General features: G+C 39.9%; 1 protein-coding gene across 17 annotated transcripts in view; it reads left to right on the top strand.

Moving 5' to 3' along the window:
- The window catches only part of Rbfox2 (RNA binding fox-1 homolog 2), a 267,810-nt gene that overhangs the window by 24,140 nt on the left and 219,358 nt on the right, over positions 1-24,312 (top strand). The gene's annotated exons all lie outside the window — the stretch shown is intronic.

Genomic DNA, 24,312 nt, shown 5'->3' with positions numbered 1-24,312 from the left:
GCAATAATGGGGAACACAAAGAAAACCAACTCCTAGTAACTGCTTTTAGGTTTTGCAAGGATATGAGATAAGTTTATGGGAAAAAGGAGTTAATGTCAGGATGTGTAAGAAGTTTTAAAGTATGGAGATAAACTCAAAAGTTGTTGGTGTGTAGAAGGGCAGTTGGTGGGCCTAGCTGATGGGCTGGGAGAAAGGCAAAGAAAAAATGAGTTCTTCATTGTATAGGGTTCTTCATTGTATAGGGTTCAAGAGATCAAGGAGAGTCTTTTGAAGAGGTTATGGCCCTTCGCAGTCAAAACTTAGGAACATAGGAGGTTTTAGGACCTGAAGGGTCCAAAAATGTTCCTGTTGGGGTGTTGGAACCTACATAGTTTATGTTCTGGAGAAATTTGGAGTACGTGTATACACACATATACTCTTTATATCCCTAAAACCTTTGCATTATATTTCAGTGAGCATAACATCTTGGGGAACATGTTGGTTTTGTTTATGCAGATCAATCTCATTCTTTAAATGACAACAGTAGTTTAATATTCAATAGTGAGGTTTTTTTTTGTTTATTTGCTTTTAAAATCATGATTTACTGAAACATTCCCTGTTACTGAGCATGTAGGTTGTTTTCAGTGTTTTTATTAGTAATATTAATGGGCTGTTAGTGTACGCTTCTGTACACACAGAATAAGTACAAGGGGACAGGTTCTGAAAAGGGAGGTTGTTGAGTGTGCACGTTTACACTTCTGATTACTGTGGCCAAGCAGTCTCCAAAATCATATACTGTAGGAACAGTGAATTTGAGTGACTTTTTTTCTGTTACCATATTTTGATTTGATCTTTTAATTCGTATTTCATTAATAAAAGAGAATTAAAAAATACCTCTGAGAATGATTTATTGTTAACTCAGGTTTGAAAGAATTCTTTTTTTTTTTTTTTGCTACCAGGATTGAACCAGGGTCGCTTAACCACTGAGCTACATCCCTAACCCTTTTTGTTTTTTATTTTCAGACAGAGTCTCATTGAGTTACTTAGGGCCTTGCTAAGTTGCTGAGTCTGGCTTTGAACTTGTGATGGTCTGGCCTCAGCCTCCTAAGGAGCTGGGTTTACAGGTGTGCACCACCATGCCTGGCTAAAAACTTTTAAAATTAAGGAAATTAACCCTTGTCATTTGTGTTTCAAGGTTGACCATTTATCTTGTCATCTGTCTTTTGAATTTGCTTGTCTGTGTGTTTGTACACACAGGTATACATATATGTGTGTGAGTGTATGTGTGCTAGGCAACATTTTCATCAGATACAGAAGGTATTTTTTAAGCTTGTTTTTTTTGTGAGAAAGATCTTTACTCTGAGATTTAAAAATAACTTTCTGTGCTTTCTTTGGTGCTTTAGTGGGAAACTAACTTGGCTTTTGGTTTCAATTTTATCTTTTTTTTTTTTTTTTTAAAGCTTTGTGACTGGGCCATTTGCCCCTCTGGTCTCTCAGAAATCACTTCCTAAACTGACAGGGTTAGAGGGATGGATGATCTGTAACATTGTAACAAACTCCTGTTCTAAATTTCCTGACCTTCCAGTAAGATTTACTTTTGTGCTGTGGGGAGATGTGGAGTTGTAGACCATAAGGAAAAGATGTCCAGAGGCAGTCTGGACATGGAAGCAAGACAGAGGTGCAGAGGAAGATGGAGAGAGGAATCACTGTTCTCTCTCTCTCTCTTCTTCTCCTTCTCCCTCTCCCTCTCTCACGCTTTCCCTCTCTCCCTCTTTCCTTCTTTCTCAGGGCGGCTAGAGGAAAAATGAAACAAAACAGACAGCCTATTTCACAGGACAGCAGATGAACATTTTGGCACCTTTTTTGTTCACTCCTGTCCTTGCCCTATTCCCCTGTCTCTCTTTCTTCCATTCTTCCCCTATTCCTTTCTTAAAATAGAGTTAAGTATAGAAAAGTTGTGAATGAATACTAATCATAAATGAAGAAGTTAGAGCTTCAGAGTCTTTCTCACATTGCTTACCTGTGTATTTAAAACTAAGTGCTCTGAACTCCTTGGATATTGTGTGTTAGGATTCTGTTATATTGATTTGTGGTCTGGCAGTCCCTTCCACCTCTAAAATTCTGTGTTTAAATACAGGGTGTTTTAGCATTATCGCAAGAACTAGAACTTTTGCGTTTCTTCCTTTTATATATTGAATGTGTAAAATTAATAATGGATTCCTATATGTTTTGTATTTTATGTCTAAGACATAAGTTCTCCCCTAAAATTATGCCTTTAAGAAATCTTGGTTTTTTTTGGATTCCTGTCCTCTGTGAAACTGTGAGGTGGGATGTTTAGAGCTTCTGTTGCTGAGAAAACAATAGTATCTACCTAGCATGTGGTTAACTAAAATCCTCATATGATAGGCTCCTCTGAAATGTAATTCACAATTATTTTTATCAGTGATTTAATTTTTTACTTTTTATTTTTTGGTACCAGGAATCAAATCCAGGGTCACTTAACCTCTGAGCCACATCCCCAGCCCTTTTAATTTTAATTTTTAATTTTTATTTTGAGACAGGGTTGTGCCAAGTTGCTTATGGCCTCACTAAATTCCTGAGGCTGACTGTGAACTTTGTATCCTCCTGCCTCAACCTCCCAAGCTTCTGGGGTTACAGGCATGTGTCACCACGCCTGGCAGTCATTTAAAAAAAATAAAAAAATATTTTTAGTTATAGATGGACATAATATCTTTATTTTTTAAAAAAATATGGTGCTGAGAATTGAACTCAGTGCATTACTCATGTTAGGCAAACATCTATCACTGAGCCACAACCCCAGCCCCTGGAATTTTTAAAAAAATTGTTTGTTCTATTTAGTTACACATGACAGAATGCATTTGAGTCATTGTACACAAATGGAGTACAACTTTTCATTTCCCTAAAATTTTTTGATAAGACCTTTTTATACAGTAACAAAACAATTTGACTATAGAAATTAGGAAGTTTAAATTTTTTAAAATTAAAGTTTTTTGTTGTTATAGATGAACATAATACCTTTATCTTATTTATTTATTTATTTTTATGTGGTGTGGAGAATCAAACCCAGTGCCTCACATGTGCTAGGCAAGTGCTCTACCATTGAGCCACAACCCAGCCCAGGAAGTTTAAATTTTATTCCTAATGCTTTTGCTGGAAAATTTCCCATAGATACACATTAAAATAATTAACATTCCAATCTGATTTTTCTATCAGATTTGTAAGATAAAAAGCAATCACTTATTCTATATAAATAATGCCAAATATAAATTTTTTTTTTTTTTTTTTTTTTTTTTTGGTGCTGGGGATCGAACCCAGGGCCTTGTGCTTGCAAGGCAAGCACTCTGCCGACTGAGCTATCTCCCCAGCCCCCAAATATAATTTTTTAATGCTGAAATGAATTCCAAGCACCATTCATAAGGAAATTCATTTCCTGTCCCCGTAATCTAAATGTCACATATTATTATTATTATTTTTATTATTATGAATTTTTTATAGTTGTAGATGGGCAGAATGCCTTTATTTTATTTATTTTATGTGGTGCTAAGGATTGAACCCAGTGCCTCACACGTGCTAGGCAAGCACTCCACCACTGAGCTACAACCCCAGCCCCACACAACCTATAATATAATCTGTGGAGATAGAGTTAGGCTGAGTACATGAACAACTGGGCCTATCCAGTTCTCTCAACTACCTCTCAGTGATTTTTAAAAAATCATCTTTAAAAAGTCAGTTTGTACTTTGCCTTACATCCTTTCTCAATTACTTTTTCTTGTTGGTTGAAAAGTAACAAACCTTAAAAAAGAAATCCTGTGTTACTGCCACCTGCATATTTGAGTTGAATACACAGTGACCTTTTAGCTGCTGGTGATTTCACCTCACAAACCCCTTTTCACCCTTTCAACCTCAAGGATACCCAGAGTTGGTTTAGGATGTTCTCATTTGTTGGCTTCCTCAAGTTGCCCTTGAAAACAGATGACTAGACGTATTGAAATCATTTCTGGTTGCCATGGCAATAGCTGTTGCTGTCTAATGGAAAGGAAGTTTCTGTGGTCATCAGAAATGCATACTGAAGGGAATGAAAGTGCAAGTGACTTCAACTGCTTGGCCCTTACTGTCATAGGAGATGCAGAGACTCCCAGATGCCATCTGCTCATAAGATTTGTTCAAAAGCTTTCTCCTTCCTCACTGCTGGAGTACAGCTCACCTCTAGTGAGTCCCCATTTTGTGCATTATAGATCTGATCTCTCCCCTCACTCCTGCGCTCATTTTAACCTAATCAAGAGGTATTATTTGAGGTTCTGCTTTGTGCTGAGGTAATGTGGACAAGAGGTGTAAGATCCAGGAGTGTTCTGTAAGGACTTTTGATTTAGTTGGTGGATAATATAGCTGTCCAGCCAGAATTAACCAGCAGTTTATGTTGATGATGTGAAATGTGATATATGGTCTTGCTTTGCTATTTTGTTGGTGAGAAAGATAAAACTAATAAAACTGTACCAGAATTTGTTATAGAATTCTAGATTTGCTATATACTTGGAAAGGAGGAATACAAAGGGAAAAGGGAATGCAGAATGTTACTGAAGGCAATTGAAAAGCTTTATGACATTTAGGTTCTTTTTAGTGAGACTGTCATCAATTATTTTGCTCTTAATCCTGGGCAGTGCAGAGAAATCTCTCTGGCCCTCAAAGCAGACACTTTCCTCTACACTTCCTCCCATCTTAGTTCTGTCTGCTACTTACAGGATCTCCAGTGGCTGCCTTTAGAAATTAGTTGCAGGAGGTCTTAAGAAGTCGTGTAATAGTAAATAGTATTTGTGGAAGAAATAAATAAAAGTCTGTAATGAAAAGCCAGCATTCAGGAGAAGGGAATATATAGAGGTATTTGGAATCTTTGTATTTTACTTTAGGAATAGTGTTACTGTTGGGAGGTGGGCAGCCGGGAGATTGCATTGATTGATTGTGGTGGTGAGTTGAAACCTGGGGCCTCATGTGTGCTAGGCATGCGTTCTACCACTGCACTATACCCTCACTCCTTCATACTGGAGATGGAACTCAGGTGCCCTGCCACTGAGCTATGCATCTCCAGCCCTCCCTGTCTTATTTTTTTTTGTGACTGGGTTTGGCCTTGAACTTGTGATGCTCTTGCCTCAGCCTTCCAAGTTGCTGGGATTATAGGTGTGTGCCACCATGCCCCCACTCTTTATTGGCATTTAGCAGTCTCTCTAGATCTCTTCTGAAGGCAGCAGTTCTTCTGTCCTCTCAGATGGTTTGACTGGTGAATTTGAAGGGTGAAGATTACTTCTATTGTGTGAATGTCTGATGACTTAAAAATTTAAGACTGACCACCCAGGAGCATGTGTTGCTCAAAATCATTTGAGTTATATGCTCAGGGATTTGAAGGATGGGTGTATGGGTGTAGTAAGACTGGGTAGAAGAGAATGCGCCTGAGTTCTCTAGGTCTCACATTACCAGAGCCCATTAAATCGGTATTAGTTTGCACCAGATGTCATGAAGTTCCTATTGTTCCCTCACCTGTCAGATACTGAACTCTCGTGCGGGAATGGTACTGTGTTCTCTTGTTGTACTGCTCTTCATTTCAGTGCAGGGTCTGGACTTGCGCTCAGCCACCTTCCCTTCAGGACTTCAGGGGTTGCTGGGTGTAGAGCTGCACCCATCTGGACAGTAGGAAAGTGGATTAGAAGTCAAAAAGCTGGTGGACTTCAGTTGTGCAGAGATATTCATCTGCCATTTATTCCTTAATCAGCAGTTTTTCTCTGGGGCTGTTTCTCTGTTAGGTTTTAGTGATCATATTTCCTGGCGACTTTTTCTTTTTCTTTTTTAAAAAATTTTCTTTGTTCGTTTTAGTTATACATGTAGAGTGTATTTTGACATCTTGTACACACTTGGAATATAACTTACTCTAATTAGTATTCCATTCTTATGGTCGTACACAATATGGAGTTACACTGGTCGTGTATTCACATATGAACATAGGAAAGTTCTCTCTGATTCATTCTATTGTCTTTCCTATTCCCTCCACCCTCCCTTCCCTTCATTCCCTTTTGTCTAATCCATTGTACTTCTAGTCTTTCCTCCTCCCTTATTGTGTGTTAGCATCTGCATATCGGAGAGAACATTTGGCCTTTGGTTTTTTGGGACTGATTTATTTCACTTAGCATGATAGTCTCCAGTTCCATTCATTTACCTGGTGACTTTTTCATTTAAGAGTTTTATTCAAGTCAAAGTGTCTTGTCTTTACAGCTAGTTTTTAGTAATTTTCCCTCACCTGTTGGTTCTCGTTTACCCTGTGTTGTGGGAGATACATGGTGGGAGTGGTTATAGTTTTAGGAAGTGGTAAAAGTTTTAGGAAGTCTTTAATGGTGAATCAGTTATTGCTTTCTTCATTTGGAGAAGAATCTTAAGGAAGAAGGGATGGGAAATTTTTTGTTTGGGAGATACAATCAAAATCAGCTTTTCTTAGGCCAGAATGGGATCATGTGTAATAAACTGTGAATTCATCCTCTTTTTCTTCCTTTCCCGTTGCAGTTGATCTCACAACAGCTGTTTCCAGCTGTCCTCTGGATTTTGCCCAGCCCCTTGGGATGGCTGCAGTGACTCACACAGCTGGGCTTTCTTCCCAAGTGGTCTGAATCTAGCTCCTCAGGCAGTAGGAGCAGAAGAAGGAATCGGGTAGTGTGGCTACACTGGAGTGGATTTTCTTGTTGGAATTGCTGTCCTCTGATGGGGTTTAGATTTGTCCTGTCACCCTTAGAGCAGTGATCCTAGTGGCTGGGATTTGGCTCAGCGGTAGGTGCTTGCCTAGCATGTGGGGGCCTTGGATTCCATTCCCCAGCCTCTAAAAAATAAAGTAAGTAAGTGATCCTAGAATGTAACATTGCCAGGGGAGGGGAGAGAAATGTGTTAACTAGAGAAAGTATTTTTGGAAAAAAACCAAATGTTCTTTCACTCTACTCCCCCACTTCATTTCCTTTGAAATCTGCCACTTCAGAGCAAACTGCAGCTTTCCTTTTTGGATAGACATCGGAGTGTGCAGTGGACGGGTGAGTGAAGGCTGGGGGAAACACCAGTGAATAAAAATGTGGGTGATGTTCCCTGTGTTCTGCTTTTGGGCTTCTAAGTTTCGTAGGAAGAATTAATACTTTTTAGCTTTTCAAAGTGGTCTCTCCTCTTCCTGACAGAAAGTGCTTCCCTTCTCCTCAGAAGGCCATCCCTTCCCAGCTTGGGAACTGTACAAACTTGAGAGCTAGTAAAAAAAAAGTTCCTTTAGGTATTTAAAAAATTCTTTACTTAAACCTGCCTGGGCTCTCCACCCATGCTTTTGAAAGGGTGACAGGCTGCAGAAAAAATACTAGACCTTTTCTGTGAGAACCTTTTGCCACTAGCCATGTGCGACTTTTGGAAGACATAAAGTATAGCTAGTCTGCATTGAGATGTGCTCTAAGTGTAAAATATATGCTGGGTTTTGATAAAGAATGTAAAATATTTCATTGAGATTTAAAAAATATTGACCATGTTGTTGACATGTTGAAATGCCAATATTTTAGGTATATTGAATTCAACAAAATATATTAGTAAATTAATTTCATGTGTTTTTTTTTTTTTTTTTAATTTAATGTGCCTACTAGAAAAGTTTGAATTACATTAACTGTGCCATATTTCTGACTCAGTATATCTCTGTGAGATGGTTTGCTTCAAGTAGAAGAGGAAGTCCCTGCAATACTGATATGCTCCCCTCTGGTGAGGTACTGCAACATAACCCTCTATTATTAGTGCTCTATTGCTGCATAACAGACAGCCCCTAGGCTTTCTGGCTTAAAACAGCAAGCATTTTCTGTGGGTCAGGAACTTGAGCAGCTCAGCCTGTGTGGTTCCAGTTCAGGATCTCTCATGAAGGTTCAGTCAGGACACTGGCTGGGCAGCAGTCATCTGAAGACTTGGCTGGGGTTGGAGGATCTGCTTAAATTTCTGTTCTGTGTTTCTATTGGAAGCCTGTCTAGTCCCTAAAGGTGGAGAATTAGGCTCCACCTTTTGAATGGGGTAGTTATTAATGAATTTGTGGCCATACATTAAAGCCACTACACTTACCTACTTTTGTCTCCTGTTCTCCACTGTTAGCATGCCTGTATTTTGCTGACTGTCTCTGAAGATGATCAGGGTACAGTGGCTGAAGTATGTTTAATCTCTACTGCCAGCTCAGCAGTATTACTTGCAATAATTCTGTTTATTTTGAGGATTCACACTCTGATCTATAATCAAAATCGTCCTTTGTAGGGGAACAAAGATGACTTGAACTTTGGGCTTTAAACACTGGCACGTGCATATTTAAACTCTGTCTTACTTGTGTGCTGTAGTTGATTCTTAGTGGGATAAAGTTGTTTGAACTTGACAAATGTGTTAGAACCAGTAGTATATTATGTATTTGGGCTTCATTTTTTTCTTAAGATTCAAAGCACTTAAGAACCATTCTGTATCTCAACCTAGACCTGAAATATTTGAAAGAAAACGAAGTATACTGTTTCCTATTCTGCAAGTAGAAAAATGGATTTAAGGTGTTGTGAGGGATATAGGGATCCATAAGACAGAGACACAGATATATCCAAAGGTGGGGTCATCTGTGCCCCACCTCATGATAGATCTTTTGTTTTGGTCTCAAAAAAAAAACTTTCTGAAGTTTACACTGAGGCAAGAGGACAGACTTACAGGAAAAATAGCCCAGGGGATGAAATAACTGAAGGTGAATTTCAGTCCATGCTGGGTGAAAATGGGGATTTAGTATGAGAAAACTCTGTGTATTGAGGAAAGTGTCTGGGTTAGGATGTGACTCAAGATTCAGAACATCAAGTATTCAATTCAAGCCATTTGACTTCATTTTTTTCCTGCAGTCTTAGTATGTTTTAATCAGATATTTCCTAAGGAATTTAACTTATTTTATTAATTTGAGAAGTCTAAAAGTTTAGATGAATTGGTTGTTAGAAAGTTTGTTACCTTAGATGGAGAATTAAAGATCTGATGAATCTAGGTGTCTTCTAAATCCTCATTATCTTTCCTTGCTTTGATACTTGGATGTAGTTTTGAATTATTACTTTCCCCTTTGTGTGTGTGTATGTGTGTGATTATCTCTCATCTCTCTCATCTCTCTTTAACTTTCTTGAAGACTGTGCTTTTTATTTCTTGTTTTATCCCTTATAAAAATTACATTTTGAGTTGTATATTTAAGAGGATATGTACTTTAACTGCATTGGCAGCATCCCTGGTATGGTCAGGCAGAGCTGAGTGGTTAAGAATTTGAGGTTTAGAGTTCTTCCGGCTTCACTGTTTAATAGAGCATAACCTTGGGAAGTTCCTGAGTTTCTCTGAGGCTCAGTGTCTGTAAAATGTTGATAGGAGTTTCCATCTCATGGAGTTGTGAGAACTAATGCTCTATTGCAAGTAAAGCACTCAGCACAGGAGCAGTTACATATGTTATCTTTGTGAAAAATGAATTATTTTTATTTTTGATTAGAGGCATCAGAATTATTGAATCTTGAGGCTCTTATTTGTTTGATATTATTTATTGGTTGATCATTCATTATTACTGGAGGTACCAGAAGCCTGAACCTCGTGCCTGTTCTTGTCAATCTTATTGATCCAGAACATAACTGACTCCACTCAGAGTTTTTGTGTCTACTCTGGCGAAATAGATGTTCTAAGCCCTGATTTCCTCCTTGCAGAGTCTCAGGGTGTCACCTCTCTCTGTGGCCATAGGTTGCCCTTGTTTCTGATGTGTGGTAGGTCTTGTGGCTTTCACATAATACTGTTGTGTCTGTCTGTTCCTAGGCTGTGGTTCCTGGAAGCTCACTTAAGCCTGGCCAGTGTTGACACCTACCAAAGGCTCACTCAAGTCATCCTGCCCCATCTGGTTTTCTATTAAGGAATCTTTAGAACTAATTTAAAATATTTTTTTAAAGAAACCTTGTAGGGGCCAAACAGATAATTCGGCTCTGCCCTTCTTGGTCAGCATCCAGGAGGTAAGCACCCATGCCTGCCTGTCATTTCTGTGTTCTCGGGCCTAACTTAGTTTGTATTTTTTCTCCTCTGACCTGATCTTCCAGTGACTCCTTCCCTCATGAACTGTCCATTTTTCCTGCGGTATGGTGGATAGACTTCCTGCTTCCTCAGCCTCTTTGTTGCATGATGTTTCTGCCTTCTTTCTGAGGACATCATATCCCCTTTCAAGTGGGTGTGTTTTGGTCTCCTGTATTAGGGAGATTGATCCTGTTGCCCTCTCCTTTCCCTCTTCAGCTCATGCCTGACTCTCTACCCTGGGGTGAAATTCCCTGCTCTTCAAGCCCAAGTATTCTTCTTACTTTGTGCTGTCATTCTGTCATTTATTGTCTGTCTTGTCTTTCCCCCTTATTTAAAAAATAAACAGAAACTTCTGGCCCTGGAAACGTGAGTTGTTTTTTTTTTTTTTTTTTGCTTTTAAGTATTGCCTTTATTTTAGGAGACTTGCTTATACCGCCCCCTACCCCCCCAGGTCATTGAGGAATCTAGGGCATTAACCTCCATGTGCTCTGTTAACTGGCAAGCCTTGGGTCTTGGTTTCCCTTTCTGTCTTGTTTAGAATTCATGATCCTTCACTTAAAACAGCTTTTTTTCCATATCCTTTCTTTATTTTCATTTTGTTTTACCTGCCTTGCAGAACTCAGGTTCAGATCAATATAGCTGCCTTCCTTCATGGTTTCTAGCCTCTCCTGGGCTCTTGGCTCCTGTCTGGCAGTCTTTCTGTTTTCAGGTGACCTATTGGGATATGCCACAGTGGCTCTTTCAGGTGTTCCTCATTGTCCTACATTCACTTTCCCTTCACTTACAGCAAGAAATCTTGTCTCTTAATTTATTGATGGAGTAGAAACCATCTGATTAGAACTCTTTTTGTATGACCAAATGTATTTTCTTTCCTACCTTTTGTGGCACCTTTCCTTTCTATAGTGAATCCTGTTTGATCTCTAAGATTTTTTTTTTCTTGGTAGGCCTGGGGATTGAACCCGGGGTACTCTGCTGCACATCACAGCCATTTTTATTTTATTTTGAGATAGGGTCTCACTAAATTGTTTGAACTGGCCTTGAACTTGTGATCCTTCTGCCTCAGCCTCTTAAGTAACTGAGATTACAAGAATGCACTACCATGCCTGGCTCTTTCCTAGATTTAAAATCTGCCCTTCTATGCCATTTCTCATCAACTTTATACAAAACAGATAAGATCTAACACATTTAGTCTTCTAACCTTGACCTCTAGCTCCTTTTTACTTTTCTCCCTTCTACAGATCAATTTACCAAAATAATTGTTCACACCCTTTGAACTCATTACAGTTTTTTCCCCTTAACTACAACTCTGAAACTGTTTTCTTCAGTGTCACCACTTACCCCTATGTGACTGAGCTCAGAGAAGGTCCCTTTCTGTCTTCTTTGTCCTTAACAATCTCCTCCCCTGGCTTCTCTGGCACCATTCTTCTTAAAATATTTTCCTGTCTTTTGCCAGTGCATTTTTATAGTCATTTCCTCAGAAAAGGATTCTGCTATAGGCCTTTTGCTTTGATTTATTATATGTGCACTCCTTGGGCAAGTTTGTCTATTTCTAAGGCTTTATCATCTCTATAATAACAACTTCCACATTGCCATCTCTTGCCTAGACCTCTTCCCTGTACTTTAGGTGTCTGTGTTCACCTGCTTGGTGTGTGTCTGTACTTGGTTACTTCTTAGTCACTGCAAACCCAGCCTGTCTACAACTGATGATGCCTCATCTGCTCTTTTGGCAAAACACTACTCTTATTGTGTAACTCAGTGACTGGGGCCATCCTTGACCCAGTTGCTGAAGCTACTGCTAGAGCCTCCGAAGTGAACCTTTTAGTTTTGTCATTCCCATCCCATATCACTGCATTGCAGTAATCTTTCTTAGAGTGATCCTTTGAAAAACAACTGTGATTGTATCACTGGCCCTTAGTGCCATTCAGTGACTTTTATGATCTGCTTTCTGCCTCATCTTGATCCACTCATATATATACCATGCAGCTCTGCTTTAAGTTACCTCTTAAACAATTCTTTCACCTTTTATGGCACTACCTCATCTTTGAGATCTCAGTTTGTGGGTCAGTTTTCTTTGATCCTCTCCCTGATTATCTAAGAAAGGGTTATGAATTTATACTTTTCCCTATATAGTGTTTATGTTAGTATATTAGCTTCCCGTTAGTGTAACAAAATGCCTGAGATAATCAACTTAAAAGAAGGAAAAATTTACTTTGGCTCTTGGTTTCTGCCCATGGTTGCTTGGACCTATTGCTTCGGCCCCGTGGCAGCACAGCACAGGGTGGCGGGAATGTGTGGCCAGGAAGTCCTGTTTGCTTCATGGTAGCTAAGAAACAGAATAACCTGCTGGGATCCCTATGTCCTCTTCAAGAGCACACCCCCCAATGACCTAACTTCTGCCAAAGGACCCACCTTTTTTTTTTTTTTTTGTACCAGGGATTGAACTCAGGGGTACTTGACCACTGAGCTGCATCCCCAGCCCTATTTTGTATTTTATTTAGAGACAGGGTCTCACTGCGTTGCTTAACGCCCCGCTTTTTGATGAGGCTGACTTTGAACTCATGATCCTCCTGTCTCAGCCTCTGGAGCCACTGGGCTTACAGGTGCTGAGTCGTGCCTGACGAGGCCCACTTCTTAAAGGTTCCTCTACCTCTCAGTAACACCACAGGCTTGGGTTCAAGCCTTTAACACATGGTCCTTTGGGGGACAATCAAGGTTCACACTATAGCAGACTTTTTTTTTTTTTTTTTTTTTTTGCGGTGCTGGGGATCGAACCCAGGGCCCTGTGCTTGCAAGGCAAGCACTTTACCAACTGAGCTATCTCCCCAGCCTTAGCAGACTGTTTTATAAAGCCTATACTGTGATCTCCTACTAAACTGTAAATTCCTTGAAGGTACAAATTCCTTGAGGTTTGATTTTTTTTTTTTAATTCCTAGTACCTAGCAATAGTGCTTGATGTATAATAAACCCAAAATTTATTAGATGGGTGCATAGATTATAGGATTGAAGAAACTTGAAGAACCATATCTGTGTAGTATCCATGTTCTAGATTTTCAGGGTGAATGATCATCATGTGGTATTTGGTTCTTTTGCTAAAGATAATAATTTCAAACAAGTCATATTTATTTTGTAATTTTTCCCAAGTTCAGTAGTTAAGTATTCCGAGCTAGTATGTCTCAAGGCATAGGTAGATAGTATTTCTCCTCCCTTTGTTTTTGTTTTTGTTTTGGTACTGGAATTGAACCTGGGGTGCTTAACCACTGAGCCACATCCCTAGCCCCCTTTATTTCCCCTCATTTTTTAATTGGTGCATTGTAGTTGTACATATTGATGGGATTTCTTGTTACATATTCATACATGCACACAGTGTAACAATGTAATTTGACCAATATCATTCCTCAGCATTCCCCACTCCCTCCCTGTCTCTTACCCCTTGGTCCCTTACCTCTGCTGATTTCTCTTTGATTTTTAAGAGATCCACTCCGACCTTCATTTTCCTTTTTTCTCTCCAGTTTATGCCTGAGAGAAAACATACGACCCTTCACCTTCTGAGTTTCACTTATTTTGCTTAATTAACATGATGGTCTCTAGTTCCATCCATTTTCCTGCATGTGCCATAATTTCATTTTTCTTTATGGCTGAATTAAACTCCACTATGTATATACACCACATTTTCTGTGTCCATTCATCCGCTGCTGGACACCTAGGCTGGTTCCATAGTGTGGCTGTTGTGAATTGTGCTGCTGTAAACATGGTGTGCACGGATCACTGTAGTAAGATGCCTTTCACTCTTCAGGGTAGGTGCTGAGAAGCAGCATGGCTGGGTCACGTGGTGCTCCGTGCCTAGTCTTTTAAGGAAGCTCCCATACTGGTTTCCCTAGTGGTCGTACTAATCGACAGCCCCACCAGCAGTGTAAGAGTGTTCCTTTTTCTCCACATCCTCTCCAGGATTTATTATTATTTGTATTTTAATGACTGCCATTCTGACTGGTGTGAGATGAAACCTCAGTATAGTTTTAATATGTATTTCCCTAATTACTAATGATATTGAACGTTTTTTCATGTATTTTTGGCCGTTTATATTTCTTCTTTTGAGAAGTGTCTGTTAAATTCATTTGTCCATTTATAAATTGGGTTATTAGGTTTTTGGTGTGAAGTTTTTTGAGCTTTTATATATTTAGATACTAATCCGCTGTCAGAAGAGTAGCTAGCAAGGATTTTCTCCCATTCAGTGAGTTATCTCTTCACATTCCTAATTGTTTATTTTACTGTGCTCCCAGCGCTTTTTATTTTATTTATTTTGAGACAGGGTCTTGCTAAGTTGCTGAGGCTGACCTTGAACTTTTGACCCTCCTATCTCAGCCTCCTGAGCCTCGAGGATTACAGGCATGCACCAGAGCGCCTGGACTGTTTTTCCTTTATGATTACCCATCAACATTATCTGGGGAGCTATTAAAAAAATATTGTTGGCTCAGTGTCACCAAATAAATTACAAATAATTTTTTTCTTCCGCCCAGTACTGAGGACTGAACCCAGGGGCATGCTGCCACAGAACTACACCCTCCAGCCCTTTTTAATTTGAGACAGGGTCTCACTAAGTTCCCAAGGCTGGCCTCTGACTTAAATCCTCCTGCCTCTGCCTCTTGATTAAATATTATTTTTGTTCTAGGAAGGTCGTCATCTATTTTCCAACCTGTTAAAATTGATTAGTAGTGACCTTATCATTCCTGGACAAAAGAAAAAGCAGGTAAAATGATATAATCTCATTTCTAGATGCCCCAGTCATTAAGCATTAGGGAATTAGGGGCCCTTTTCTGTCTGGGACCCTTTGGAGCTCCCTTTGTGAATCCTCAGTTCATGATCTGTAGTGCAGAATTTGAGCAGCAAGTTTCTGTCTGAAGTAGGAGCTCTCTCCTCTAATAGGGTCTGGGGCTGAGTCACCATTCATCTCACAGACCTTTAATATCATGGACTGACAGATTGATTCCCTAGAGGCTGGCCTGATATAAATAGAAAAATTTGGTTATTTTCTTCATAAGGAGCCAGTTGTTATTTAATTACTTTCATTTTAATGCTGTTTCTTCTTTGGTTCTAGAGTTGAAACATCTCTCAGTCACCCATTTGATTTTGCATTGTTTGTTGCTTTTGGTAACTTGGAGGAATCAGGTTAATTTAAAAACATTTTTTAAAAGTCTGAGTTCACACTGAGTACATTTTTTTGTAGTAGTAATTGCTTGGTAAAGTCAATTTTCTACTACTTCCTAACCAGCATAGTATGTAAGATCTGGTCATTGCATTAGAACTTCTTTATCTTTGGAGCCTTAGAAGGGTTTGAGTGTCCCCAATTTGTTATTTTCCCTTGGTTTTTGTAACAACAGGAGTTGGGTTCTGTGGCATTTAGAAGTTAAGACAGTTTTCATGTATTGTTCACAAGTAACATTTCACAGATGCAAGTCTGGAAGGAATTATTTGTTTCAGTGAATATTGTAGCTTTGAGATTTCAGTGCTTGAATGATTGTAACCATTTTACTCTTGCGATTAACAAATGGAAGATAAAATGCCAGACCTAACATGGAGACGTATGAAAGTTGGACCTTTACCTTTCTTCTTCCTTAGGTCATTTTTGTAGCAGTAACAATTGTTGTTGTTATTGTCGTTTTTAAATCTTTATGCAAAATTATTTTCCAGCAGACTGGAAAACTGTGGTGACTAGTGAATGCTCAGGAGAAGTCTGGATCTATTTTCAGAAGAGTCCTGTATCTAGAAATCATGTGGTGTTTGGGTTAAGCAACTGATGAACCGTCTGAAAGTCCACAGCCATTATTTCTAGGTGAAGATGGTGACTGTTGGTGACTTTAAGCCTGGGTTGGGGTGGCAGGACTGGAAGATGTTCTGTGCTTTCAGCTGTTTGCCTGGTGCTTCTCTCTTTGGCATTGCCCAGTATCTTGTTTACTTTGGACTTGATAGTCTCACCCAAGCCTTCTTAAAGAGAGTGGGCATAAATAAAATATGCATACTTTTTTCCTCTGCTGATGACAGTATACAGACATCATTGGCTTTCATGGTTGGTCTTTTATGATGAATTGGCTATCAGAAAATAACTACTTATTCTAGGTGCAAGTTTTTCAGTTCTTGTGTCTCCCACCTTCACAGCAGGCACAGCTGGCTCTCAATTCAGACATGAGCCTGCTTGCTTTTGAACGAAGGAAACTCAGCCCACAGACCATGGGTTTCCACTTGTGCTTGACAGGACTTTGTTAAGCGAATCAGGGTCTCTGAATTATTCATTGTCCTTCCTCATCCTGCTGTTCATATCAAATTCCTGCTGTGTCTTTGGGGCATCTTGCCAGTCTTCAGCATAATTGATTTCCTTGCTCTATAGTGTGAGGGGTGTGTGTGTGTGTGTGTGTGTGTGTGTGTGTGTGTTTACATGACTTGTGCCCCTGTTTAGAACTCTTGATTGCCTAGGATAAGGACTTTTACTAAGCACATGTGGGCAAAAGCTCAACAGTTGAGGTCACTAAAAATATAGTGGACTAACTGCTTTTATAATATGAAGGAGAAGTTAAAATTGGTCTTTTTTATTGTCCAGGATGCAGCATTTTCTTTTCAGGTAACAAGGATTTGCTGCCTAATGAAATATGAGGAAGACTGATCTATGATATGATTGGACACTTGAAGAGGAGACTGTTCTTTTCTCCTTTTGTTCTCTAGTCCTGTTATCTCCTCTTAAGTGTTTTTCTTTGAGAAGATATTCATTTAGAGCTGTGAACTCTTAGAACCTGGAAGGATTTAGGGATGATCTGGGCCAAAAGTGGCAAAATGTAGGCCAGTGGTCTGATACCTATACATGGTGGTGTGTTGGCTAACACCATATTTTAAAGACATTTGGATTTCACATTTAAACACTGGGAGTGCTCCATGAAATTCAGATTTCTGGCTTCTCTCAGCATCACTGGGCCCACATCCTGCATGGTGGCAGTCTGCAGAAGCTAGTAGTGGTTGTTCCCTTCTGGAGTGGCCTGATTGCCTCAGTGCTACACCAGCCCCGTCTGTATTCTTCACTCACTCTTTATGTTAAGTTTGGCGAGCATTCCCATCCCAGTCTAATCAGTCTGCCTAGTTCACAGAGGGGAAGGGGTACCCCAAATTGTGGAGATTTTAGGAAAACCTCAAGGTTGTTGTCTTTTGACTTCTAGTTCATTATGTCTATTGTTAGTTTCTGCCATTTAACAAATCCTTATGTTTTTTATTCATTCCAAGTATTCGTTGTGTATGTGCCAGGAATGTGAAAAGTAGCTTCATAAAGACCTCTGTTCTTGACCAGCAGTGAGGAACCAAATGAATCTGTCTCTTGAAAAGGTCACCACCACCATTACTCTCATGTTAATGTTGTCCTGTTTTTCTCTTGTCATCGAACCATCATCCAGTTATCGTGTCTCCTTGTTTACTGTCAGGCTTCCCAAGTAGAGGAGGCACTGTGAGATCAGTGGCTCTTCTTATTCAGTGTTGTATTTTCAGTGCCTAGAACAATGCCTGTCACTTAGTAGATTCTCAGTGTTTGTTGCATGAATGACCAAAGGATGCATTGGAGGTGGAGGCATTCTTCTGTTTTTTCTTTTCTATACTTTTTTTTTAGCAGGATGCTGGCCATTCATTGTCATTAAAGAATATGGAGTTTTACTGACATATTTACCTAGGTATTATTTTATGGCAGGTATGAAACAAGGGTATGGTTCTAATGTGCCTTCTGTCTAGCAGCACACTGTGCCTTGGTGCAGAGTAGTCTAAGATTTTGCAAACCCAGAACAATTGGCAGTTGTTATTTTCAGAGTATTTAGTGGACCAGGGTGTGAATTTCTGAGCGAGTAGGGTAGAGGTTCTCAACCCTAGCTGTACCTTACAGTCTTCTGGGGGAGCTTTTAAAAATTTCATTGCTTGGGTCTGTCATACCCAGACCAGTTAGTTCAGGAATACTGGGGTTGGGGCCTAGGAATCAGTATTTTAAAAAAGTTCCTTAGATGATTCCAGTGTATTGTGAAGGTTGAGAACCATTGACCTAGGGGGACACAGACAAGGAAAGGGAGACAGGCTTTTGCAGGTTATTGCATATTTGTTGAGTTTAAGGAGGGATCCAAAGAGGACAGTTATTAAGATCACTTAATTAAAGAGAATTATTAAGAGTATCTGAGGAGAAGAGGAGGGACTCCAATTTAGGAAATCAGCTTAGAAGTTTTGATTTTGAGAGCAGTTGGAAATCTCGTAGGTGGTGCTGGAGATAAGTATACCTGGTTGTTGACCCCAGAGGCGGGGGAGGGGGTCTTGGATTCAACCCTACCTACCATCTACAGGCTGTGGCTTTCTAGTTAGTGTTATGCAGCACTGTGCTCGCAGTAAAATCTTACGTGACAGAGTTCTAGGTTTCCCTCCCATTAGTTGGGTTCGCTTCCTTTAGTTCACCAACCATTTGTCAAGTGCTGGATACTGTTGGATCTGGTGACAAATTAGATACATCTCTCTTATTTATTTATTTTAAAAATATTTTTCTAGTTGTCAGTGGATCTTTTTTTTTTTTTAATTATTTTATTTATATGTGGTGCTGAGAATCGAAGCCAGTGCCTCACACATGCGAGGCAAGCGCTCTACCACTGAATGATAACCCTAGTCTATCTCTTGTTGTTCAGGATTCGACAGTGTAAGAAATTCCTTTGTGTAATGGTCCTTGACAGTTCTTAAATTCTCTGGGATTTCCTCCATCTCTAAAATGTGGGGATATGATGAGGCTATTTCTGAGGTTACTTTTAAGGTCTGACACCTTATTACAGTGATTCCAAGTAAATCTGGTATATAGCAACGCTCCAAAGTAATTATTATATTTTTTTCAGTAGGAAAAATAAAATCCAAGAAAAAGTAACACTACAGGTATAAATTGAAACAATCCCAAGATTCGTGTGTGTGTGTGTGTGTGTGTGTGTGTATGTGTGTGTGTGGGAAATTGAGCCCAGTGGTGCTTTACCATTGAGTCATATCCCCAACCTTTTATTTTTATTTTGAGACAGGATCTTACTAAGTTGCCTAGGGCCTTGATAAGCTGCTGAGGCTGGCCTTGAACTTATGATCCTCATGCCTCAACCTCCCAGAGCTGCTGGGATTACAGAAGTATGTCGCTGTGCCCAACTAATCCCAAAATCTTTTTAACTTCCTTCCTTGTCTTTCTGTTTTATCAGGTTGTTATGATTTTAACACATGAGGTTAGTAGGGAAGATTCAAGAGTAGATGTCCCTGATTGCAAGGAGAGGGGAGGTTGGTGGGTTAGAGCAAAAGAAACTCTGGTGGATCTGAAGGCCATGGGTCAGGTGTGCCGCTCAAGTAGGTGCTTGAGATCTTACACTGCTGAGGGGTTGCCAGCTATGTTCATCCCCAGATGAAGCCGACTGCAATTGGGAACAGATCTCATATTTTGCCAGCAGCCCTCAGGATAACCTTAGGATTGGGGCTGTGTCTTTTTGTCAGTGGACCTTTATTTTATTTATATGCAGCACCGAGAATCGAACCCAGTACCTCACACATGCCAGGCAAGTGCTCAGCCACCAAGCTACACCCCAACCCAGATGTGTCTTTCTGAGGATACTTGAGTATTGTGCATTCATTGTTTTCTTGGGTGCCCATGGGGCTGGGGAGAAGAGGGTAAAGGGAAAGAGGAGCCCAGGCAAGCTGTTGTTGCTGGAAACTAGAGCTGGGTGGGAGGGTGATGAGCTTTTTGTAGGCTGTACCGTTGTTGTTGGTTTACTCTTGAGGATGTAACACTAATACATATGCTTTTTTTTTTTTTTTAAAGTGATGCTCTTAGCTGCCTCTTTTGTTCTAAAGCTATTAGAAACTATCAAAGGCTGTTTTTTCTTATGTAAATATTGCTTTTACCATATGTTCCAGTGTGGAGACTAACATGGTTTCTATGCAGATAGCCTATATCTTCAGACCTCAGATTACTGTCCAACCATATCCTTCCCCACTGCCCACTTCCCTGTTCATTCAGCAGTCTTTGTATTCATAGCCCATCCTTAGTACCTGTATGCTTAGCACCAGGCTGGTTATTGAGGGTGTGGAGGAAGGCAGAGAGAGAGGGAAACAGTCAGTCCCTGTCCTCAGGTTCTCCCACTATAGTGGTGAAACTGCTTCTAGCCGTGCTGCAGTGGAGTTGAGTAGCTGAGGAGATGGGAAGGGGTGATAGACCAGATGGGGTAGGGGTGATATCAAGTAGAGGGACTTAGGGGCTATAAATGGAGCTACTTTTCTGTGAGTTTTAGAAAGTAGAAAGAATAGGGAAGTACTGGCTCAATGGGTAGAACACAGTGTTGGGGAATTAGGACCTTTCCTGTTTGGTCTTTTGTGTTCAGAAGTACAGTAGTTTTCTTTGCTTCCTGTGCCTGGTGCCAGATTTTCTATTCCTCTGAAATTATGTGGGCCTGAAAAGAACGGAGAGGAATTGGCCCACCTGCATGGAGGGAGAGGGCAGCATTAGAGATGTGGGTGTTTAAAAGCTTTTGGCATGACTGGCTGTAAGTACAGATGGCTGTTTGTGTTACCCATTATTGTAGCTGTTATGCCTACATTCCCTTTGGTATGCCTCTCTACAGGGATAATTGTGGGGTCCTAACTTATATCTCTTCCTGCTGCCAGATAAAATAGATGCTGATGTGTTGTGCATTACAGAGTACACAGGAATTCTGTGTGGGCTCTCTTTTTCCTGCTTCCTTAATCTTTTAGGGCTCTGGAACGTAAAGAAAAAAAAATTTGTATGTAGATCTACATTGGTTAAAACATAAAAAATGTAACAGATTTTATTGAGGGATTGACCCCCAAATGGACCTAAATAACTTTGGTGAATGTTTGAAAGTATTAAATTCCAAGAACTGATACCCAGGGAGAATCTAAGGAACTGATTATGTTCCATGTACAGCTTTGAGGCATTAGAGCAGGAGGATGGGCCATTTATTTTTCATTTCAGATGGGCCTTGTTCAGTCTACCTGGTCTCACTTTCTCATTAGTGAAGTGAAGCTAATGACAGCTACCGTGAAGTTGCAGTGGTGATCAAGTGTTCTTTCTGCTGTTAAAACCCTTCCTAGGCTTCTTTCTTAGAATTTATTTCACAGCAAAATGAAATCTCTTAACTATTTTTTCTCCTCTTTGTCTTTGTGTGTTTTTTCTTCTGTTGCTTTTACCTGTCTGCTCAGAAAATTCTCCACAAAATAAAGCATAAACACTGGCAAATTCAGGTTAACATTCTCCTGTTCTTTAAATCTCAGTTAAATGATGGTTCCTGACCCTGATCTCATTCCAGTCTGGAAGGTGTCTGTATAGCTTTACATCACTGTGGTGAGAATACATGAAGTAAGGAGAGATTTATTTTGACTCATGGTTCTGTAGGTTCAAGTTTAAGATCTGGCTGCCCATTGGTTTGGGCTTCTGGCAAGTGTGGAGATCTCAGTGTGAACACCTGTTAGAACAAGCACTCACATCTTGAGGCAGAAAGCAGAGAAAGAAGAGGAGACTGGGGTTCCATAAGCACACCTCCAGTGGCCTCATATGAGGCTCCTCATCCTAAAGGCACATAGCCTCTTCTCATAGCACCACCCTGGAGACCAAGAGTTTAACTTATGGACTTTTGGGGGATACTACTCAAATTCAAACCTTCACAGTATCCTTTCTAGGTGATTCCAGGGCACTTTTTAAGAATTCTCTCTTCTGCTAAATGGTAAGTTCTCTGAGGGCAACTAGTGGGTTTTTTATTTTATTTAATTTTTGTGTTGTAAATGGACACAATACCTTATTTTTATGTGGTACTGAGGATTGATCCCAGTGCCTCACACATGCCAGGCAAGTGCTGAGCCACAAACCAGCCCAGCCAGTGTTCCTTATTGTGCCTTCCTGTTTCCGTTTATAGTATAGTACCCACTCTGGCTCACTTGATTTATAACCAGAATAAAATCATTTCACTTGCACGTAATTGATGGCACAGTCTGCTTTCTTTGGGAGTTACTTGGCTTTCAGATTTTCTTGGTGCTTTGGTAGAAATTTCTTTTGCTCTCTTTTATACACAAGACTTGTTCTTTTGCTCTGGTAGAAAACTATAAAGCCAGGGTAGGACTTCTGGCAGTAATTGGGCCAAACATTTCTAATCTTACCACATCTGCTATTTTTTGAAAAAATGATTGCTTTCAACAAAACACAGAACACTTTGGAATTCTTCCCCTTTTAGTTTGAGACCTGTCAAATATACTTGCAGGTCCCCCTTCCCTGCTTTTTTTCTTTATAGTTATTCAGACCCTAGAGAGGAGTGAGTGAGTGAGTTTGTTTGTGTGTGTGTGTTGGTCAGTCAGATAGGGTTCTTTCACTTACATGACCTAAGGACATCCTCATGTGGCTGTTCATCTGTTGTTTTATAAGTCTTATAAATGTCATCTTCCACCTTCTAGAGGCCCTATTGAACCTGTGGTGAATGAGGGACTCACATTCCCTGTATTAGTGAAGGGCAGTCATAGCACTGGTGACACATTACTACTTTATCAGTAAAGGTTGTCTCTGTTCTATTGAATTGCTTAAGGGCGTGGGTGGTCTGACTGATTTTTTTTATATCCTCAGTGATTAGTACAGATGTTGGCACATACTTCATTGCATGATGATTTCCTATTGGTTGAATGAGGCAGCATAGTGCAATAGAACATGGAAGGCTGTAGAGTTTGACAGACCTGAGGTGGGATGGTTTTGGTACTTTTTGGTTGCAGAACATTAGACCAGGTTTTAACTTTTCTGAGCTTTAGGCTGAGCTTTTGTGGGGGATTCAGACATTGTTCCCTCACAATTCCTGACAGTGGATGGCTGTTATTTTTTCTCCTCAATAATTTATTTTGAAGTAATTTTCAAGTTAGAGAAAAGTTACTAGAGCACCTGAAAAAGCCACCACCAAACTCCTGTATTCCTTTATTCCTAACAATTTCCCAGTTGTTAATATTTTATCGTATTTGCTTCATTGTCCTATGTGTGTGTGCATTAGCTTTTTGTTTTGTGACCAAAATACCTGACAAGAACAACTTAGAGTAAAAGGAAGCTGCTCACCTCATAGAAGGTGGGAAGCAGAGAAGAAAGCAGGAGCAAGGGACAAGACATAACCAATCCCAGGGACACCTTCCCTGTGACCTATTTCCTCTCCTAGTGACCTGTTCCTGTAAGTATGCTGTGCCTGCTTACAGTTACTATCTACCAGTCCATTCAGATTATTAATCCATCAAATGGGTTAATCCACTGATGAGGTCACAGCTGTCGTCATAGCCTAAAAGCCCCAACTCTGCACTTTGCTGCATTGGGGACCATACTTCCAACAAATGAGCTATTTGGAGGACATTTCTAGATCCAAATCATGACAGTATGCACACAGACCCTTTATTATTATTTCTTTTCTGAACTTTTTTGAGAACAAACTGCAGATGTGAAGTCTCTTCACCCCCTGAACACTCAAGTGTATAATCCTCCCAAAAGAACTTCCTACATAACTGGTGTATAGCTGTACAAATCAGGAAATCAATATTGGTACCATTTATCCACTGACCCTATTATTGCCAGCTACTCAATAATGCCTCTTTCATTTTTGGTCTAGGATCATAGGGGTGTGTGTTGCATTTATTTGCATGTCTCTTTGGACTCCTTCAGTTTGGAGCAGTTTTTTCAGCATTTGTCTTTCTTTTGTGTTCTTGATATGCATAGATTTGGTCTTTTCCTCATGGCAGCAATCATTCAGTTTTTTCAGGAACACCACAGAAATGATACTGTGCCTTTCTCAGTACATCAGATCTGGAGGCAATGATATTCACCTATCCCATCATCAGTAGTAACATTAACCTTGATCACCTGGTTAAGTTGATGTCTGCCACATTTCTCCACCTTAAATTCACCATTTTCCCTTTTATAATTGGCTCTTACCTTATGGGAAGGTACTGTGCGATTTATACCACTCCTGTTCCACAACAGACCTCTGCCTAATGGCCTTAGCACTTTTGGCAGCTCCTTCCTAAAACATTCACTTCAGTGATAGTTATTAGATGATGATCCTATATTTCTGTCAATCTATCTGTATTTATCAGGTATCTTTCTATTATATGAAAGAATTTTCTCATTTGTTTTTTTAAATATTTTTTAGATGTTGATGGACCTTTATTTTATTCATTTATTATATG

Source organism: Sciurus carolinensis, chromosome 4, assembly GCF_902686445.1.
Source record: "Sciurus carolinensis chromosome 4, mSciCar1.2, whole genome shotgun sequence".
NCBI classification, from domain to species: Eukaryota; Metazoa; Chordata; class Mammalia; order Rodentia; family Sciuridae; genus Sciurus; species Sciurus carolinensis.
Note: the sequence above shows the minus strand (reverse complement) of the source record. Positions and strands in the feature narration are given on the sequence as shown.